This window comes from Drosophila sulfurigaster, chromosome 2R (genome assembly GCF_023558435.1).
Source record: "Drosophila sulfurigaster albostrigata strain 15112-1811.04 chromosome 2R, ASM2355843v2, whole genome shotgun sequence".
Taxonomy (NCBI): Eukaryota; Metazoa; Arthropoda; class Insecta; order Diptera; family Drosophilidae; genus Drosophila; species Drosophila sulfurigaster.
The window spans coordinates 8,442,073-8,461,830 of NC_084882.1; the positions used below are offsets into that span (position 1 = coordinate 8,442,073).

Here is a 19,758-nt window from a genome sequence, read left to right on the forward strand (position 1 = left end):
TTGTGAGTGCGCAGCAATCAACTCTCTGGGCTCCCATTGGGGAGTCATCAAATTTGATGGGCTCAGAAGCAGAAGAAGTAATTGCGAGTGCAAACAGAATTAAGAAAATGTCTATTGCTGGGAATTGCCATATAAATAACAAAGACTGTCGTCGTCCGAGACAGACAACTTTCCATTGAATGCGTGAATACGTGGAGGAAGTCTCGAGGTCGTATCTTTATTTTATGCAAGTAATAAATGCTTATTTTGGTTCTCGTCTAGAAATGCATGGTCATGAATGGGTCATGAAAATTAGCAAAAATCTCTTATTTGGTTATATATTTACAAGAATTTAAGCTGTTCGCACCAGACACACAGATTTGTTTTAAACGGTTTTCAATCTTTCCCAGAGCAGAGATCCTGTTCACGTATTTGGAAATAAACGAGCTAGTTTTTATTTGCGTGTTTGGCCCAATAAGCTTAGCATTTGGATAGCTCGCGTGCTGCTGGTTAACCAGCTTATGGAGCGAATTGTTAACTGCCTGCTGGTCACAATGCATTTTTCACTTTCACACACCACTACACTCAGCACACATATACACACACACACACAGACGCTGGCATATGCTCATGCTCAAAGAGCTGGAAAACTTGTTTGGAGCACATAACAGTCCTGGACACCGAACAAGTTCGTTTGGCAGCTGGCTGCACAAATAACACTGCACTACAAAACTCGGCTTGCATTTTGGTGCTGAAGCTAATTATTTAGCAATTATGTGAAAGTGAAACTTGTTGTCGAGTTGCTGCTGCTTTTGTTATTGTTGCTGTTGTTGTTGTTATTACTACTGTTGCGGTTTAGTAGTTTAATTGGATGCTGGCTGCTCGTCGTATTTTGTTGTCTCCTCTCTTGTGTTGTGGGGGAAATTTTCTAGCGTGTCTCTCATTAACAGCTGGCAAATGAAATTTGTTAAACATTTCTGTGCAAAGTGTGAACGTTAGTGTGCATGGACGAGAAGGGGGGGGGCGGTGAAGGGTGAGGGCATTTATCGATAGCCAAAGCAGCTGCCACAAAATTGTCAAATATTTATGCAATTTTATGAATTGGAGCCGAACTAATTGCATTTAGTATTAGTATTGGTGCAATTTATTCAGCAACACTTGTCACTGCCCATTGGCTCGCTTTGCACAAGTTCGCCCCCAGAAAATGTTTGTGGCGCAAATCTTTTGATTTATGCCATATTTATCAATGATGCCCAGCAAACTGCATATAGAGCAGCCAATGAAGCATTCATATATGAATGCGATTTACAAATTCTCTTCACACCCAGTCCATCAGTCAGTCAGACCGAACGAACGAATGGCCTGCACTCACACTCGCACTCACACTCGCACTCACATATTCACAAGCTCACAATCCCAACAAGCAAAACCACAAAAAGACAATCAACCGAGTTCTATTGTCTTGCTGCGCGGGGGGAGTGAGTGTAGCCAAAACTGAAAACTGGTTTGGTTTTTTGTTTGGTTTTGTTTACTTTATGCATCACATTGAAGGGGGAAAGGAAGGGGGAAGAGCAGAGAGATATCAAGCCCCAAAGAGCGGGTGGTGCGAGTGGCACCAAGTGCGGATACTTAAGTGCGGCAAACAACATGAAATATCCGAAATATTACTTCGCTTTGATTCAGAGTACTCCTCGCTGTGCCCAGTCGAGAGTTAAGCAATATGGCAAACGACATATTGCATAATGCTTAAGAAGAGATTTCAATTATGATTAAAAGTCAATTCAGCTCAGGCAACGAACCGACCCGAACCCAACTTGATGGATTTACAGTGCAATGAGCTGTGGCATTCGTAAAATTAATCGGAATTGGGATAGAAATAAGTTGATCTTTACTCAATGTTTAACAACTTAAAGTCAAATAGAATATTTAACAACCACAAGGCATATAAATTCAAAGATATACTTCCAAAAAATAAAAATACATCAATTTTATTCATAGCTTTAACCTATTCAGAAAATCAACTATGAAATACATGCATTTTATTCTAGTGAATAATGATTGGAGCAACAGTGTTATCATTTGAATTCAACTTCCCTTCTCTGCGATTCTCATGGCTCGACCTTACTCGACAATACATGCGTAAAAATCGTACACACACGTCGACAAGTTCAGGGTCAATTCTGTGATTTACATAAAACCTTCGTAAAACTCAATTCGACCACTAGCAAAATTATACAAAAAACCTACGAATGTACAGAAAATCGAACCGAAAACTACTGAGCAGGTTTATTTTTTCTTATTTTTATTTTTTTTTTTGACTATCGCCGGAAACTCACAAAGGCTACGTTCGCCAACAGCCGGTTGTTACTTATTTATGCATCCGGCCATTGCAGCTCACAGTGAAACAAAAACAACACAAAATATATAGAGCAAGAAAAAATACAAGCACTTGCTTTATGTAAATAATATAAATAAAAGTCACAACATAATACGAATTCTGATAAAATGACTGAGCGGCGATTGCGGTCTCGACTTTTACAGTTAAAAACTTTTAAAAGCATTTGCCGAGCTACGCTATTCGATTGCGGTTGTTCCCCTTAGTATTCCACTGTACTAATAGCTTGCTTTTTCGGAGGTAATGTCAAAGTTTTAAGTGTAAACCGAAAACTATTTACATAGAATATGCGACAACGTTGAAAATTTCGAAAGTTCGCATTGTGTTTGCTTTATGAATAAGTAGATGAATATTTATATTTACGCTTTACTCTTGCGACGACAAAGTTGTAAGCTTTAGCCAGAAATTAAGTCACGGTGAATGTATTATGTATAACGCTTATTGTTACAAAACAGATTAGGAAATTGTGTACCTATTGCATATAGGTAAACAAACAATTAATTCATCTAGATGAATTTTGATGCTAGAAATACGAAAACAAAAAGTCAAGCAATTAAGTTAAAGCAAATAAAGCAAAGTCGATCGATTATATCCGCCGCCCATTTGCAATAAGGTTTTTTCGTACAAATATACCAAACAAAAAAAATATATATATACCAGAAGCTATGTTTCGTCCTACTACATTCAAAATATACCAAGTTTTTGCCATATAAAATAATCTTCTCCCTGTCTGAACAGAGTAAGAATACCCCTCTTCTATATTGGATAGAATTAATGTATAAATTAATTCATAAAATTAAAATATACGAAAAAAAAATTTTTCAATTTTTCTGTAAATGTTAGTTTTTTTAATATACATATATGTATATATACGTATGTATATTAAAAGTAATGATTGGAAACTTAAAATGTTTAGGTGGCTCCCATTATTGTGCCACAATAATTATTTCATTATTTTAAAAACTTCTTGGTAGACAACAATGTGTCCATTAAAACAAAACAATGGAGAATATAATGTTATGTGCTCTTTTTGTGATTCACACAACTTTTAAGTAATTAATCCGATTCATTTAACTGAGAATACTATATCAAAACTCCTAGGAATAGACTTGAGGCTATAAAATGCCGTAGAGCAAGCTTAATTGGCCGTGCGAAGCACACAAACTGTTACATCCTCCAATTCTCATAGATATAAAAAAGCCACAAGCCACGCCTCACATTGAGCACAAGAGACAAGAACAAAGGCTGCAGAAAAAATGTACATATATACATATATCTGTAGGTAAGATAAATGTGTGCATATACAAGAATATAAATATGTACATAGTGTAGATATTGAATGCAACTGACATGCAAATCGCTTGAAAGGCAACTGTCAGTCGACTGCTAAAGTTTATTTATCCACGAGATACATTTGCTATAGATATGTATTTATTTAGCATATCATATTAGTTGGCAAACTTCTTGCGGTCTCAGTTGCATTTGTCTGCCGTGGCCTGGCCTCGCTTGACATTGCATGTTTTAGAATTTTCCAGCTGTTTAGATACTCAATTTGTGGATAATGCTGTACAATGCAAATCGTGGGGCTTCTCTAGATAGATTTCGTGGCGACTGTGGGTCGCCATCCCGCGCCCCAAGTTCGTGATACTTGATTACAACTTATCTTTGAAATGAAAAATGTGCTCGCTCCTCGCGCTTACAAGTTGTGCTTGGTCTGGAGTTCATTGCATTTGACATGCCAACCAACCAATCAAGCGAAGCTGTTTTTCTGTGGCCTACAAAATAACAATAACAACTACGAGAATAGTCAATTTTTGTCTGCTTTCTGCCATTGATAGACAATATTGTTATCTGGCATGGAACAGCAGCAGAGCAGAAGCAGAAGAAGCAGCAGCAGCAGCTGTTGTTGTATGTTATATGGCTGAGCCAAGTGGGTAGAAAATGTTTTTAAGTACTTCGATTGTCAATACTGCGCTGTGACTTGTGGCTTCAAAAAGAAAGACAAACTATTTTTGTGGACCAGCAGTAGAAAGCTGACACTAGAGAATCTACGTGTCTGAGAATGCGACAGAATGAAAAGTGACCAACTATTTTGGCGACCATTCAGTTTGCACTTATTTGATGGTCTTTTTAGATGTCGTTCGATGGCCATAAACAAATAAACGTGATATCGAAACCAACTATATAAGATGAACGAATGTCAGTAGATATAAAAAGTAATGTGAATTACATTTTGGTCATTGCATATTAGTTTGATCGAGTGACCTGCTTGCACAGCAGGTTTCGTTGAGTCACTTGCAGTTTGCTCTTCAATCAGTTTTAATCAAATTTGTCAATTAAAATTGCGAATAGATAAACATTAGAAATTGCCATCAAAATAATTGCATCTATATATCAGTCGGCTGGCATCAAAGACACATCAGCTTGGGCGCAGCAGCCTTCAAGCGAGATACATTTTTAGAGTCGCATAGTACACACACATGAAGAGCCAAAACACAACGTGACACAAACGTAGGAAAACTATTTACGCTTATGACAAAATTAAATGCCATAAAATTTAGCTGTTGGCAAATATTTTGCACAACTTTTAGCACAAACCCATACCGCAACAAAATAAATAAAATTCAAATGGCGTAGGTGACAAATGGCAGAGAGGCGAAAGGAAAAATGTTGCCAAAAACGAATATAAAAAGCCAAAGCGCATTTAATACATCATCAACAAAAACAAGAGAACCGAAAGAGCACTTTTAAAATAATACTGTTAATTGTACCATAAAATAAATTGCAAGTTGTACGTCCAATAAATCTAGAAGTAAAAGTAAAAGGGCATCACAGCTCTGAGTTACTCTAGAACTGTGTGATTGTTGCTCATAATATGGTAAGCATTGTATGGGATATTTGTTATAAGCGATTTGCGGTTGTAATTGTTGCTAGGAAACCGGTCTGGGAGAAAATTGAGATATTTAACGCGTAATTATCAGTTCTTATGTGTATAAAGCGACGTATAAAGCGGTTTTTATATAAGCTGCAAAATGGGGTCAAAGTATTGCATATGCCAGACAAGCGCACACACATACAGATACAGATACATATACAGATACAGAATCAAATGCCTCCCTCCCTGACTGCCATTGGGGGCGCGAGGCACACATAAATGCCAATCAATTGATTTCATTGTCTTCAATTTATAACCTATCGATAATATAAATTCCTGGCAATCGCTCTTCAAAGCACTCAAAGCGCACACAGTGAGAACGAATGAGAGAGAGCGAGAGAGAGAGAAGGAAAGAAAGAGCAGCTTGAGCTTAGAGTTATGATAAATAGTAAATTGTGTATGTTACAGCCACACAACAGATACAGATACATTTTGTATAGTGTAATGTATCACACATTTAACTCAAGCAAATATATTAGATATAGATGTACATTGTATGTACATATTCTCGTACACTGCTTTGCACTTGACATTAATTAAATGAAATTGTTTTGCCACAGTTCCATTTGTCGCGATTGCATATTGCACCACAATGTCGTTAGTTGTACTTTGAATAGAAAACAGTTATATATATTTAATTAATATTTGGAAATTGTATATTTTGGAATTATACATTGTGTATTTACAGTGTTATGTAGTATAAGTACTCTTAGCTATAATTTGCATACAATGTTGCTAAAGAGTTTCTCCACAAATCGTGGATAGCCTCTTCGTAAGTGCAACCACCAAGTTTTCGTATCATTAAGGAGCTACGTTTTATAGGGGCTGCCTCTTATAACTAATTTTAAATAATTGCCACAGATTGCGCTATTATCCCCCAGCCAGCTGGGAAACAACTCTATAAAAGAAAGCACGCCCCCACAGGGCGCAGAAACGATACGAAACGAACAAAACCAAACGGGGCCAAGCAACAGTAACAACAGCAGCAGCAGCAGCAGCAACAGCAGCAGCTACTCTTCTCCATAAGCTGATGGTCGCACTTTAATTGGCATATCAGAGCATGGCGGCAACCATTTTTTTTATTAGTTTGCTAGGCCAAATAGACGGCGGGCAGCCAAAGCTTTCTAGCGGCAACAATGAACCAAGCAGCAAAGCAAAGCAACTGCCGACCGACCGTCCGTCCGACCGGGCATAGAAGACACATACAATAACAGCAGCGAAAATTTACAACAATTGTTGTAGTTGAGAGGTTAATGAACTAAATGCGCAATGGGCCAAACTTATTTATAAGCGCCATGCTACCAGCAACCAGCAAGCAGCAACAAAAGTTTAGACCGCAATGAAAAGCGAAAGAAAAAAAAACTAGCCACAGTTAATGAGACGCTCATTACTTGCCCGTTTCTTGAGAGGATTGAGAGGCGGAGTTGCCCCAATGGCTTTATTTGAGCTTGGCATGACAAGTTTGCGTGGACCTCAAAACCATTTTCAATTGATCGCATTTAAGTTCGTCTCACTTTTCGATTACATTTTCGCTTTTTTTCTTCTTTTTAATTGGCACTCATCATCATCAATCAATCTAATAAATATAGAATACGAGCATGTCGAAGATTCGTTGGAACTGTTCCACGAAGATAGTTGAAATATATGTGGTTGCATTTCTTGCACCTACTGCACACATGTATTTTTGCTGCCAAATTGAATTTGATTAATTTACACATGTTCAGGAATCCATAAATATATGTATAGTATATAGTACATAGAACAAGAAAATTCTTGCAAATTTGTTTTGGCACATAAAAGATATTTGTCGCAAAATCGTTGCTAATATTGCTCAAAACATTTAACAAAATTGACAACGACAAGCGGCCCAAAAATTATGAGACTGGCCCAGTTTAAGTACCACCAAAGTGTCTGTCTGATCGTCTGGCTGGTCGCTAAGATTGCAATAACATGCGACAGGCGCACATGAAACTAATACCAAACATAAACATTCTACGCTAAAAATAAGTACAAATAGTAATCAACAGAAGTCGGGACATGTAATATCATTAAACAGGCACAAATAAATCATTTTCAACGACCATAGTGTATTTCTTAGTCGTCAAGTGCGTCGAGATTTTAAAGAAATTCTCATAAATCGCGAATAATTTGAAGAAACTATCACATAGTGTAAAATGTTGCGCCGCATTCAAATGACTTGTAATTGCTTTTTAATTTCTTTTTTCATATTTATTGAGTTTTCTTCTTTTTTATTTTATAGCGATAAAAATCTTGAAATCTTTTTCACGCTCTGCGAATTTGCACATTTCCGTTGCCGTTGGCATTTGCGCTTTTCCCATTTTTTCGGTTTTTTACTTTATTTCTTAAATTTTGTCTGCACCGAATGCGTAAATCAAATAGCCGTCTGTAACGCAGAAGAGTGTGTAATATTTAATTCATATGCAAAGTAAAAAAGAAAAATTATAGATACGAACATGTGATATTGAATAGTTCATGAATGCTTAAGCTGCTTTTCTGAGTTTTTCGTTTAACTATTGAATTTCCATATGCACGTTTAAGCAGCTTGAAAGCGAGTAAATTTCTCTGGATGTCCTGCAGATACTTATATTGTATGAACAAAGTGTAACAGTAAACAATGCTAAAAGAGAACCTCATGATAACACTTGGTAACCGGACAGCCGAACTGAAAGACTTGTGTAAATAAACAACAGTCCATGGATGTATGCGATTGACACTTCAGTATCGATTTGATTTTCTGCAAAGTCGCCATATGGTAATCAAATACTCACATGTAAACACAATTAACTCAACTTGTGAATGTATTTATAAACATTTTTCTATCAAATTCGAGCTTTGGACTAATTTAAGCTGATTTTACTGTTTCAAACAAGTAAGAAAACTGCAGTCGAGTGTGGTCAACTATGAGATACCCGCTACCCATTTTGAATAAAAGCAAAACAATGCGGTATTACTCTTAAAATATCCCAAATTAATATACAATATAACGCCAAAATACTAAAAAATATACCTGTATTTGATATATTGATATAGTAGTACATTCACCATACAAAATATACCAGATTGATAGACAAAGCAGCCAAGACTTGATTGCAATACAAAAGTACAATTTTTTTGCAATCGCAATCAAATTTTAAGAAATCATAAATGTTGAAGTTATCTTGTTTCTATCTTCAAAATTACGCTTATTATTCGATGATTGAATTTAAAATAAACTTGAAAAATAAAAAGTGTCGTCGAAAACAAATTATATCTTTATCCCTTATAGTCACTGAGATCTAGGTGTTCATACGGCCAGACAGACAAGTATGGCTATATAGTCTCGGCTGTTGATGCTGATCAAGAATATATATATTAAATAGGACCCGGGATGCATCCTCCTGTCTGTTACACAAAGTTATAATAATTTAATCTAACTAAATGCAAAAAATTAATAATAAAATTATAAAGAATTCAAGTTGTTGTTTTTGTTGAGTTTATTTATTATTTATAACATTTTTTACTCACATATTGAAGCTTATTATAAAATTATTAAATTTATTCTATAAATAATATTGAGAAAAAAAATCCGGCAAACCGATTCACAAAAAAATACAATTAAATTCAGGAAAACTAAACTTTATACAAAAAAGTACTAATAAAAAAACAAATGTAATCAAGTTAATCAAATATTTAGCATTTAATAAATTTTGTATCAAAAATAACCCTAATTATATTCATTTATGTTGCGATAAAAAGAATAGCCTTCATGCATTCGAATTGAATCACATGCCACTCATTAGGTTCAACGTTGATAAAAAAAAATAAGTCTCATTGGCTTTCTATATGCCAACAATTTATCAACTCTAATTTTTTTTGTTGCGAGCTTTTAGCTAACAAAATGAATGTGTATACGCTGCCAGCACTTCTGGTGCATTTTTTTATTATACGAGTGGCTGACTCTCTAGCTCTCAACGCTTTCCCACTCATGGTGGCTCTCTCTCTCTCCCTCTATGTGTTTCTCTAGTGCTCACTCTCTCAATGGTTACCCCAAGTGGAGCTCAACTTTGGTTGGCATTTCAATTAAATTGCACAACATACGCATCGAAGTCACAGCCAGCAGTCGCCCCCGCACTTGCTTTTGGCTGTTGCATTTCGTGCAAATAATTGAAAGACGCCCACACGATGATGCCGACAGCTCCAAATGCAGCTTTGACAGTAGTCGGCAGCAGCAGCAGCAACAGCAGAGAGTCAATCTCGCATTCGATGCAAAGGAAACATTTTAAATTTTATCTAAAAAATGTGATTGCACATATGAAGTGGAATATATTCATTCGATTTCAGCACATTATCCCGAAAGTCACTTGAAAATGTAGCTCAGCGAAAATCACGACAATCCCACGCACTTACACACATTCCCATATACAGAACGAAAAGAGAGAGAAAAGTGTTGCATATGTGACCAGAAATGGGAATAGGTTAAAAACATTATACGTTATACCGCTGCCTTTGTATCAACTTCAATTCGGCTTCTCACATTCAAATGACTCAGTTTTGGCCAAACACTTGAGGCACGTAACTAACAATCAGTTCGGAATTGAATGTACTCTTCGTACATATGTTCTTCTGTTATGTATATATGTATATAGATACGTAGTCATGTGTGGGTATAATATATCAACAGCAGTACATTGGCATAAAAGTCAAGGAACTTTTAAGCTGCTTTTTCGAGACAACTTTTACCAGAAAATATTGCATGTCATGCCGTATGAAAGATGAGTGACCATAAAAAAAAAAAACAACGACGAAGAAAAACAATTTTGTGGCTGGTCAATTAGTTGTGGCTTTTAAAATGCGAGCAAAAGAGAACACAATGTTCGAAGAATTACAGTTAAAAAGTGACAGAAATTGGTGTGGGCATAACATAGATATATTGACTTTCAGAAATGTACAGCTACCAAAGCAGCCTTACCAAACAAGTTGTACATTGCAAAGAACTAAATAATTTAAAGTTTCTTTCAGCAATACAATATTTAAATTCATTTTATCATTTTCATAAATGTCTATTGACTGCAAAAGCAACTCCAAACTCCAAAGCTCACTTTTAAAGCAGAAGTAAAAGCAACAAAAAAGTACACACTGTGAAAATAATCGAACAGAAATAATACAATGCAAATCATAAAGTTCTTGAGAAGCAATAGGCTGACAAAACCCACAAGCAACGTGGACGCACAAACACCTATATATATGTATGCGTGTGTATGTTTGCGAATACTTACAAGTAGGTGTCCCAGTATCGTTGGCTACCTTCATAAGCACATTGTCTCTGCCCCCTCCCTAGCTGTCAGTCAAACGTCCCCAAGCGAACAAATCCACACACAAGCACAATCCACAATGCCGCCTTATGAATAATCACATAGCATTTCAATGTAAATCTGACAATCTTGCCAAAAGTGCGGGTATCGCAGTATGAAAAAAAATAAAGCAAAATTCCAAGTGCGCAAAACTTATAGGTAGTAGCTTAATTACAACAAGTTCCGTCACAGAAATGAGCGTGGGCTGCTGTCATCCTGGCACAACGATAGAGAAAATCAAGAGAGTACAACAACGTGTATCTCTTGCTTGGCACTTGACGAATTATTATTTGAAATTCAAAATTTGTATTATTGTTGTATGCGGCACTTTTGAGCTTGTCTACGATTTGCCCGACGGCACATTTTTGGCTTTCGTAGCACTTGGCAAACACCAAAAATTTGTGGCTAATTTTACCTTTGCAAATTTGGCATTAAATTGTAATGCATACGCAAGTATTTCGCACAGCGGTTTTATCTCTTTAGATAATCCAAATTAGCCATAGACAGTCGACAGACGACAGACGACAGTCGACAGTCGGATTTAATTTCCTTTTTGGGCCACAGAGAACTTTGCGTCGAGTCGAGTCGTATCTAGTTAGACAAGTGGGAACGTTTAAGCACGTGTGTTAATTTGTACTCGTATCGCACGCAGAGATACATATATAAATTATACATGGGGGGATATATGGGGAGGCACCTTGATTAATATGCGTGTTAGCAATATATTATTATTGTGGTCCCTCTCTCTCTCTCTCTCTCTCATGTTTCCCTGAGTATCACGCGTATAAATGATTACATATAAAACATTTAAGCGGATAAATTTGTCTAGTTGGATGCTAATTAATGCGGAAGTTTGATTTGATTTGTGGTGCTCTTAGGTTGAATCATGATTGAAAATTTAATTAGAATGCACTTGGAGGTGAATTTAGCTTTGCATTTCAAGCGTCATTTAATCCAAGTTTGTTAAATACAAGTGCTTTCATCTCAATATATCTTTGACACTTGAGCTTGGCATCTAGACGACATTTTAAGCTTAAGTCTTGCATTCATAACCATATCCTTCGTTCATGTAATTCCACCTATACTAACACTAAATGTGTCAAAATATTGCTGATGAGGAAAAGCAGATCAACTGTGAAAATGCTAACGAAAATAAATTAGCTACATTTACTTAACGCACCCTCGATTATTTTTCTTTTTGTGCTCCAATCATCTAAGATGGCAGCTTTCCGTCATAAAGTTATTCAATATTGTATTTTTTTTAAGGGGTGCCTGGAATAAATACCAATTTATTTTTACCATAACGTTAAAATTCGAGCACAGCCTGTTGTTTTTCTTATTTAAATGAAAATTATCAGCACGACACTTGGCGCAAAACAATCTGAAGCACAGAAAACCATCATCAGCAGCAACAGCAGCAGCAACGGATATGAAGTGTATTGTGTATGATGTATTATTGTGTTAGAGACCCAAAACCCCACAAGAAAAAAAAAGTCAAGAAAATTTAAGAAAAGATACCGACAAAAATGCTCTCAGCAGCCCGCCGAACATAGACAAAGCGCTGATTGGATTTAAAGTGACAGTAATAAATGACAAGAAAGGCGTGTTTCATTTATAAATACAAAGCATACGCAATACTCTCGCAATACACTCCACTGATTCTGTTCTGGGCTACTTGCCCACACCACCACATAAGACCAGAGCAGAGCAGAGCAGACCCCAACTACCCGGGCAGTCGACCAGCCGAGTACTCTCTGACTGAACTTGCACTAGATATTGAGGAACCAAAACCAAAACCAAAAATCCAACGAGACTTGCTAAGTAAACAGACATCGTCGCCACATTTCGGCGCGCTGACACTGACAAGTCAAACAAATTGCAGGGACGAAGACGAGGCGGAGCGGGGCGGTGCGGATGAGCCATTCATCGTTCGAGTTGAATTTTTTTTTCATCTTTTCTTTATTTTTTTTGTTTTGTTAATTTTTTTTGCTTACGCGGCACACAACAAATATATATATGTTCTTTATTTTCATTTTATTTTTGTTAAAATTTTCTCATTTTCTTCATTATGTCAGTGTCAGTGTTATGCAGTGGTCGCTGTAATGTGAATAATGGAAAATATGTACTATACGATATTATGCTCGGTGTATTATGTGTGCGAATGCCGCCGTCTGCTTTTGGCAAGTGAAATGCTTTTTTCACTGGCTGGGTGGTTGTCTCTAAGTTCTTAATTGTACCGCAGCGGCAGAAGTGCATTGAAATGCATGTGTTATTAGCATAATTGTTATTTCAATTCTTTAATTATTCTCTCTTGGCTACGCACAATTGGTTTGCCAAAACAAAGCACATGTGACTTGTGACTATACATCTACAGTGAGATGTCAAAATGCTTCAGTTATAAAACATTTTTGGTTTTCAATCACGCACAGTGCGAAGTTCCACATTCAAACATACGTATATGTATATTTATTATCATATTGCATGGCATAATAATAAATATATGGCTAATTGGCAAACAAACACAAAAACTTTAAAGTCTTAATTGCTTGGCGCCAGACGGTCGTTATACGCTATACATACCAAACAACAATAAGATCTGTATATGAATCAAGCCAAGGGGACATAAACTTGAATTCAAGCTTCAAGTTGACCAAGTCGAAGCACTCTCACTTTGACCTAAATGGTCATTATAAACGCCACTTGAGGCAAGTGCGAGGCATTAATAATCCAGGGAAATCCGCTTAAGACCATTTACCAAACTGGTTAGCACAATTCCCCACAGTGGTTAAAAAAAAATTTGCATAAACCTGTGCTTAAGTAAACAACATGTAAGTCCTGTTTTCACACGAAAAGTCTATCTAATTATTCTACGACCAGTTTCAAAACGGTAAATCTAAGGTTATATACATTTTATATAGGTTAATCGATTTTCACAAATTCGTAATTATAATTTGAAAGTACTGATATCATGTTAAATTACAGTTTAATATAAAATATCAGTTGGTAAACTAATATATTTTCATTTATTTTAAATAATAATTCTCGAAGTGTAAAAATATTGACTTTTCAATACAATTTCGCGTCACGGTGGCACTTTCCACAACGAATATTAAAACGATAACTTTAGAAAATAAAGCTCAACCTAAGCTTGCTAGTATTACAAATGAATGCAATTTGGGAAAGCAACTTATAAAAATGATAAGATAATATCGGAACGTTCTGCTGTTCACTGCTGAGTGCGTGATGAAAAATTTAAAAGCTGGCGGCAAGCAAAACAATTTTCATAAATATGCCACAGAGGAACAAGGCAGAGGCTGGGGGAGTAAAGAATGAATGAAAAAAAAGAGAAAAAAACGGCAAGCCACAAAGCGCATTAACGCTTAAATGGCCTTGAGACCAGTCACAACAACAACAACAACCTTCACTATGTGTATATGGTTGTAGTTGTTGAATCGCTATTTCTTGCCTCAAATTTCGGAATCAAGAGGGGTCTGGAGGGGAGCTTACCTTAAATTTGGCACAGATGCGGCAGCAGCGGCCGCTGCTTGCAGAGGCGGCGGCACGTTGTAGGGGAAACGGCAGCTTGGCCGCGACGGCTGGATTCTCGAAAAGCATTCTGTTGCCGTTCGGTTGATTGCTGCTGGCGTTGCTGGAGTTCCCGGTGTTGGCGGAGTTGTTGAAGCTGATATTGTAGTAAATTTTGCAGGCTGTTTATATGCTTCCGGTGCAGCGCAAGAAATTTTTATTGCAATTCCTTTTTGAATTCTTTTTTGCGTGTTAATTTCACTTTTATCTCTTATTGTTTTGTATTTTAAATTTTTTGTTATTTAATTTTCTCACTGGTTTTTTTTTAAGTTATGCACATTTTTTCCATTTAATTTCGCAGAAAATGCTCTTTAAATACTAAAAAACAAACAAAAATGAATTATATAAGTATTTTGCCTTATTCCTGTTCTAAGCTGATAATTTATGCATAAACTATAAAAATCATTGACGATTTCCAAATTCAGAATTCTTGATTAACAAAAGTCTTTTCGAGAGCACATGTTTGTCTCATATTTTCATGTTAATCAAACTTTTTTTTTTTGTTTCTTTTGTGGTTTATATTTCAATCGTTAATTTCATCGAGCTCCAACAAAATGTTTCACATCTCTCTCTAACTTCTTGGGTTGTCAAAACTCTTCCGTTAAGCATCACCACCAACTAGTTTTGTTTTAATTTCTTAGTTTGCGCATTTTCTGCTTTTGCTGCTGCTTCTGGTTCTGCTTGTGTATTTCTTTTTCATTTCATTTTATTTTTTTCTTTGCGCTGCTGCCTATGCTTTTACTTTCGTTCTTGAGTTTTGTTGCTAGCTTCTGATTCTGGCTTTGCTCTTTGCAATGTATTCGCTCGACGGTGCCGGCTTTTTGACGCATACAGCGGCGAATTGCCGTATATACGAATACGAGTTTTTGTGCCTGTGTGCGTGCGTGTGCGTGAATGCGTGTACGTTTTGCTCTACAAATGTGATAAAAAGAATCTGGCTTTATATGCGTTTGCTATTGGTTTTGTTGTTATTACGTTTACGTTATGATAAAAATAAACACACATACAACCACAAACATGCAGCACACACAGTGTGCATGTTCGTTAATTAAAATCTCATATCGCATGCGTATGAGAGCAGCAAAAAGCAACAGCAGCACTTGACTTTTGCCAGAGCTATTTCAATAAATTGTTGTGTTTGTTATACTAAACAGAGAGACTGGTTTATGCTTTATTTTCATAAATTTAATCGATTTGCGTGCATAAAAACACAAAAGACACATACACACAAACACAAGCACATACACAGGCAAAGCCCAAGACGCACAGCTATATTTTTGCGACGTCATTGAATTCGCCGCATACACTCAAAAGTATGTGTGTATTTATGTATGTGTGAATGGTTGATGGCTTCTGCTAAACTACCCAAAAAGCAGCTTTACGCGTCTCTTGGTCTCCCCATTTATATTTGAGTCACTCACACACACATTCAAAATGATTCGACGTCCAAAGAAACGACGCGTGACGCGAGGCCAACGTTATGACGATAATATTCGTATATACGAAACAGCGTCAAAGCTCAGAGAGGTCCGCACAGCGCAAGGAACTTTTGTCAACTGAATCATAAGGAGCGGCTCAACTGCAAGCTAAGTGCCAGAGAGCAGTTAAAGACAAATTCGCCGTACTCTCCTTCTCTCTCTATTGCTGTGGCAATTTTCAGGACAAGCGCATGGAGCACTGAGAGAACATAAACAAGTTCGCCGCTTGGCAACATGAGCGGTTTGGGGCGGCAAAGTCTGTATGTGTGAGTGTCTCAGACGCCTGCTGTATGCAACACGCGGCCATGTGCAACATGAGTCGATGACGAAGGCACTACTCCTTCACCCACCCGCACCGCAGCACCACACTTCACACAGCCTGTAATCATTTCCGACCTGTGCAGTTGCATCCAACAATAGGCCTGCAACCGAGAAGCGGGCAAAGCAACTGAGTCGAATATCAAATTGGGAGTCGGGAGAGAGACCGCCCGCGTCTTTTATATTGCTTTGTTCTCGCATTTAGTAGCTTTCTTTGTTTTTGTCTTTTTTTTTTAATTTTGTCGTATTTCGCCTGGCGCTGTGCTGTTAAAGCTCAGCTTAAGCTCAGTTGTCGTCTTTGTTGACTTTAAAACGGCAGCAACAACAATAATTGTTTAATTTATTAATGCGTTTCATTCTCACTCACGCACACACACGCAGTCTTGAGGCATTGCCTTCGTCTCACTGATTTATGTGAATTTTCAAACGAAACGAAATTTATTTTAAGTTCGCAACGACAACGACAAAAGCAACGTGCGCTCTTGAGTTTGTTTTGTGTAATTTGTTTTTGTTTTTCTTTTGCTTTTTGCATTCTTAATTTAATTTTCACATTTTTACTGAAGCACAAAGCTTTTGCACAAGCGAAGCTGAACTTGAAATTGATCCACAATTAAGCCAATCAATCTAAAACTTTGAAAAGCTTATCACGCACACAAACACATCCACACACAGACTATATGTGTACGTCGAAGAAACGTCATTTCCGATAGTAGAAGAAATCTCCGCATTTGAATAATATACAATTTAAGTTATGTAATCTTGAGGAATTCATCTTCTTCATTCTTTCGCAAGAATACTTGTTGTGTTCCCGGCTTTCCAACTAGACCCCGTCTCCACCATGACCAGCATATCCAATTACCACAAAAAAAAAAAAATCAAAACACAAGATGTTTCCAAGAATTGAAGTGTTTATGCGCCTTCGTCTTGCTGTTCTATCGACTTCTAGTGTTTCTTATCGCAAAACACTGAAATAATACACATACTCATACATTGATGAAAACCACATAAGAATCTTCAAACTTTTCTGAAGTAATTTCTTTGTGATAGTGTGATTTCATCATGAATCAAAAACTGTATTTCCGATACCGTTATATATAGTAATTTGACTATGAGTTTTATGTTTAAATTGATTGTAGTTATTTGGTTTTATAGACTCATTCATGTTCATTAGTATAAAATATAATAAGTTATTAAAAATACACAACTAGTAATTATGCAAACAAATTTCTATTGTTTTTATTAATAATAATTTTCATCCATATATTTTTTTCTGAGCGATTGATTTGTATGCATCACAAAAGCAGCTTTTGTTGAGGCTGTTGTTGCATTTTGTTAACACTCCCTGCCAATTTAACACGTAATTTAATTTCGAGCTGCAGTTTTGCTCATGCAAAACTGAAATCGTTATCGCATATTAATTAAAAATCATTCATTTTATTTTATTTTGCAATTTGCAATCAGAAATAAACCATGTGTAGAAGTTGTTTAGCCTGCAGTCATTTTTTATGCACTTTAAACTATAATCAGAATTATATCGAATATACATATGTATGAAATTTTTAAGCATTTACTTTAATCTTTCGTGAAAAATGCAAACAAAATAGATTTTTGTTTGTTTTTAATTTGCCGCCTTTGAAGACGAGTCGAGGAAGTAGAGCTTTAAGTGACGAGTGGCTGAGGGACCACAAAAGAAACGACGCCAACAACGACGTTGTTGCTTAGCACACAGTAACAACTGAAATCGACGTTGGCGATGACAACGACGAACGCACAAAAAGCTCCGCACGGTAAACTTGACGTTGTAACGGTCGCAACCAAACTGACAACTGACGACGCCAAAAAGCATGGCAACGACATTCTCTGAGAGATAGAGCGAATTCATATAATTTCTTGGGGACAGCATAAAAACCAAAACAAGAGCGACTCACCACAACGGCGAGAGAAAAAGAGCGGACGTCGCGTGAGCGAGAGACATTCTGGGATCGCCATGTGACGAGGCTTCACTCTCTTGCTCATGCTCTCGCGCTTCAACCACCCACAAATTATGCATAGCGAACAAGCATTCGACTCGCTCTGTGTGATTAACAGAGAGAGCGTGTAAGACAGAGCGAGAGAGAAAAGGTTTTTGTTTTGCTTATTGTTTGCGGCGAATTCGCTCAAATAATGCCAATTGGATAAAACAGTACGAGATGCCACAATGTTTTGGCGTCTGTGTTGCCATCGCGCTTGCACTTGCGTGCATCACAATCGCTGCGATTTCAGACTTCCGTTCCTGAAATGTTTGAAATGATTGTGTTGCTTGTGGTGTGGATAAAAATGAGCACCGCAAACGAGAGGCTTATCAAAGTTGTTGTATAAGATGAGGGAAATTATGTATAAGATGAGGGAAATAATAGCATTTGAATGGGGGACATATTCAATTTTAGTGTTTTATGAAAATAAATGTGACAAATTTTGTAAAAGGCACAAATCCATATGTGTGTATATATAATTATAACAACAAATTATAATTGGCAATTTAAATTTGATTTTAAGATATTTAAGGTGCACTCATGACATTTAATTTAATAATTTTAATTCGCATAAATCAAAGAAAAACTCCAAACTGGGTTCGGCTTATTACAACGCCTAACATCAAAGGCCGCTTATTGAGATGTTTTTTGTTTTTATATTTTGCATTCACTTTTGTTTTTTTTTTAATTTTTGTTTCTGCTCAAAAATTACAACAAAACGCGCAACAAGCGTAGCTCAACGAGTTCTGCAGTTAAGCAGCTGACGACTCAAGAGTTTTTTCTCTATCTCTCTCTCGCTCTGTATTGTTTGCATGGTTGGTTGCCAAGACAAGGAGAGGAAAAACGGAAAACGGAACACAAGAAACTTGTTTGCAGCGCCTGGAGCATCGAATGAGACCCCAAAAAAATAAAAAGAATGTCAGCACAACAGCTACAGCATCAACAAACTGCACAAGTTACAGTTCAAGCAAGATGTGCAAAAGTATGAGGGGGATGCAAGAGCATGAGCGTCGTCTGTTTCGCATGTAGCAGACAGGTCAAAGGAGCAGACGAGACAAGCCTTCCCTCAGCTTACCACCACACCCCCGCTCATGAAAGCAATAAATTTGCTGGTAAGCAGCAACGCCAATGCCATCGTCTTCGATTAGCTGCTGGGGTATGAGTGAATGTGGAACGGGTGAATAGAAAAGGCGAAACGGAATGGAAATGGGCAGGGGAGTGTGGCCGTTTTTGGAGCCTGATCAAGCAAGGTAAAAGCACTCGACAAATTTATAAGAAAAAGCGCAGCTAGCATAAAATCTGCCAACAAATTGGGTCATAAAAGTAATTAGTGAAATCTGCTCATACGTATATACTTGTGCTTACTTCTGTTGTTGTTGCAATTGCTTTGGACTGCTTTTAATTGGTGGCACAACAGCAGCAGCTTATGAAACTGCCAAGTTTTGCCCCTCAGCTTGTCTCGCAATCGGCAAAGTGATTTAAGGCACCTTACTTTTGTATTGAGTAGGAAACAGGGTTGCGAAACACGAAATATGGAATGGCAAGTGTATGGCTAGAAGGGAGAAGGAAGAAGGGAGTCGTGTCGTTGGTCGAAGGCGAAAGCAGCTGGCAAAGAGCACTTACTGCCGTGAGCTTTAACCAGCCAAAGTTCCGGCTGTTAGTCTATTAATTAAGCAGCCATAAACTTAAATCACAATTCATTATG

The 19,758-nt window shown here is 37.1% G+C and overlaps 1 protein-coding gene across 6 annotated transcripts in view; it reads right to left on the bottom strand.

Annotated features, from left to right (window-relative positions):
* Positions 1–19,758, bottom strand: part of LOC133836976 (uncharacterized) — a 134,891-nt gene that overhangs the window by 87,103 nt on the left and 28,030 nt on the right. For 2 of the 6 annotated variants that reach the window (XM_062267617.1, XM_062267616.1), the window contains exon 1: positions 14,168–14,479. The exons of the other annotated variants lie outside the window; for them this stretch is intronic. The gene's annotated coding sequence lies outside the window, so the exon portion shown is untranslated. Of the gene's footprint in view, positions 1–14,167; positions 14,480–19,758 lie in introns of those variants that run through there. 6 annotated transcript variants of the gene reach the window in all.